The sequence below is a fragment of the Anopheles funestus genome, assembly GCF_943734845.2.
Source record: "Anopheles funestus chromosome X unlocalized genomic scaffold, idAnoFuneDA-416_04 X_unloc_44, whole genome shotgun sequence".
Taxonomy (NCBI): Eukaryota; Metazoa; Arthropoda; class Insecta; order Diptera; family Culicidae; genus Anopheles; species Anopheles funestus.
The window spans coordinates 227,501-230,215 of record NW_026045170.1 but is presented as its reverse complement, the minus strand read 5'-3'; positions in this window follow the sequence as shown (position 1 = coordinate 230,215).

Genomic DNA, 2,715 nt, shown 5'->3' with positions numbered 1-2,715 from the left:
GCTCTCAGTCGCTTCCGGGAAACCAAAATCGGGTTCCGGGGGAAGTATGGTTGCAAAGTTGAAACTTAAAGGAATTGACGGAAGGGCACCACAAGAAGTGGAGCTTGCGGCTTAATTTGACTCAACACGGGAAAATTTACCAGGTCCAAACTTATCGAGGTAAGACAGATTGATAGCTCTTTCTCAAATTTAAGGGTAGTGGTGCATGGCCGTTCTTAGTTCGTGGAATGATTTGTCTGGTTAATTCCGATAACGAACGTGACTCAAACATGCTAACTAGAACGCTGTCAGCAGTGCGCCTCCGGGCGCACCTGACGTTACAGCCGGGCGGCGCCTTCACGGGCGGTCGTCGGCTACGTTTGCCCTGCTTAGCGGGACAACTTGTGTTTAGCAAGCTGAGAATGAGCGATAACAGGTCCGTGATGCCCTTAGATGTTCTGGGCTGCACGCGTGCTACAATGTGGGTCGCAGCGTGTTCTCGCCAATAGGCGCCCCCATTCCGAGAGGAACGGGAAATCACTAAAATGCCCATCTAGTCGGGATTGGGGACTGCAACGGTCCCCATGAACCTGGAATTTCTAGTAAGCACTAGTCATTAGCTAGTGCTGATTACGTCCCTGCCCTTTGTACACACCGCCCGTCGCTACTACCGATGGATTATTTAGTGAGGTTTCTGGAGGCTTACCTTCCGCGGTTCCTTCGTGAGCTGCAGCTGGCATGGCTGAAGTTGACCGAACTTGATGATTTAGAGGAAGTAAAAGTCGTAACAAGGTTTCCGTAGGTGAACCTGCGGAAGGATCATTACTGATGATCGTCCGCGAGTGACCAACCATGAGCTGCCTTCGGTGTAGCTCGGTCGCTCGCTTGCTATGTGTCAGAATTTGTTGAAAGCCAACTCGTTCGTTGTACACTTTGATGGGTGACCATCACTGTGTCTCCGTGCCGAGCTAGATCTCCCCTAGCCGTAAGGCACTTGAACGCCCCTTCGACGACGAGTTGCATGTGTGTGGTATGTGTCAGAATCTGGTGAAGCTTTCTGCATGTGATGTGCCTTGTGTGGATCCGTGGCCATTGCATTGTGTCTGGTGCTTAGATACCCAGACACTTAGAACGCTTGCGCGGAAAGCAAACTCGATCGTTGTACACTTTGATGGGCAACCATCACTGTGTCTCCGTGCCGTGCTAGATCCCCCCTAGCCGTAAGGCACTTTGAACGCCCCTTCGACGACGAGTTACAAGAGTGTGGTATGTGTCAGAATCTGGTGAAGCTTTCTGCATGTGATGTGCCTTGTGTGGATCCGTGGCCATTGCATTGTGTCTGGTGCTTAGATACCCAGACACTTAGAACGCTTGCGCGGAAAGCAAACTCGATCGTTGTACACTTTGATGGGCGACCATCACTGTGTCTCCGTGCCGAGCTAGATCTCCCCTAGCCGTAAGGCACTTTGAACGCCCCTTCGACGACGAGTTGCATGTGTGTGGTATGTGTCAGAATCTGGTAAAGCTTTCTGCATGTGATGTGCCTTGTGTGGATCCGTGGCCATCGCATCGTGTCTGGTGTGTAGGTACCCAGACACTTAAGCAAACTCGATCGTTGTACACTTTGATGGGCGAGCATCACTGTGTATCCGTGCCGTGTAAGAGCTCCCCTGGCCATCAGGCACTTGAAAGGTCCTTCGACGACGAGTTACAATAGTGGTGTGTTAGATACGTCAGATTACGGTGTCTACTAGTGTGCAATACGTATCCGGCTACGGCACGGAACGAACGGGAACTGTGGTGCAGACAAACAAGAGTTAAGCCTATTAGTCATTAACTCTAAGGACGGGGCCATGGGGCGGTACACAAAGGATACGGATGAGCGAGTATGCAGGCCCAATACTCAATAGCTCGATCCGATCCAAGCACATGAGTTGACTGCGGCGCCAGGTTAACCAATGTGCTAGATTCTATTTGGCCAGTAGAATCTTGTGTCTTAAGCGATTTGATACCAAGACACCAGAACGAAAGTTAGTTGAAGAGTTATTAAACTCTTATGAAGTATGGTTGTGCAATCACAACTTATGACTTTAACCTATAAAGTGGATATGGACTTGCAATTATAACATGGAATCTCTACACACCCCATGAGCTCGATCCAATCCACGCACACGAGTTGCCTGAGTAGCGACAGGTATACCGATGTGCAATACGTATCCGGCCACGGCACGGAACGAACGGGAACTGTGGTGCAGACATACAAAGAGTTAAGCCTACTAGTCATTAACTCTAAGGACGGGGCCATGGGGCGGTACGCAAAGGATACGGATGAGCGAGTATGCAGGCCCAATACTCAATAGCTCGATCCGATCCAAGCACATGAGTTGACTGCGGCGCCAGGTTAACCAATGTGCTAGATTCTATTTGGCCAGTAGAATCTTGTGTCTTACGCGATTTGATACCAAGACACCAGAACGAAAGTTAGTTGAAGAGTGATTAAACTCTTATGAAGAATGGTTGTGCAATCACAACTTATGACTTTAACCTATAAAGTGGATATGGACTATCAATTATAACATGGGGCACACACCATGTTCTCGATCCAATCCACGCACACGAGTTGCCTGAGTAGCGACAGGTATACCGATGTGCAATACGTATCCGGCCATAGGCACGGAACGAACAGGAACTGTGGTGCAGACATACAAGGGCCATGGGGCGGTACGCAAAGGATAC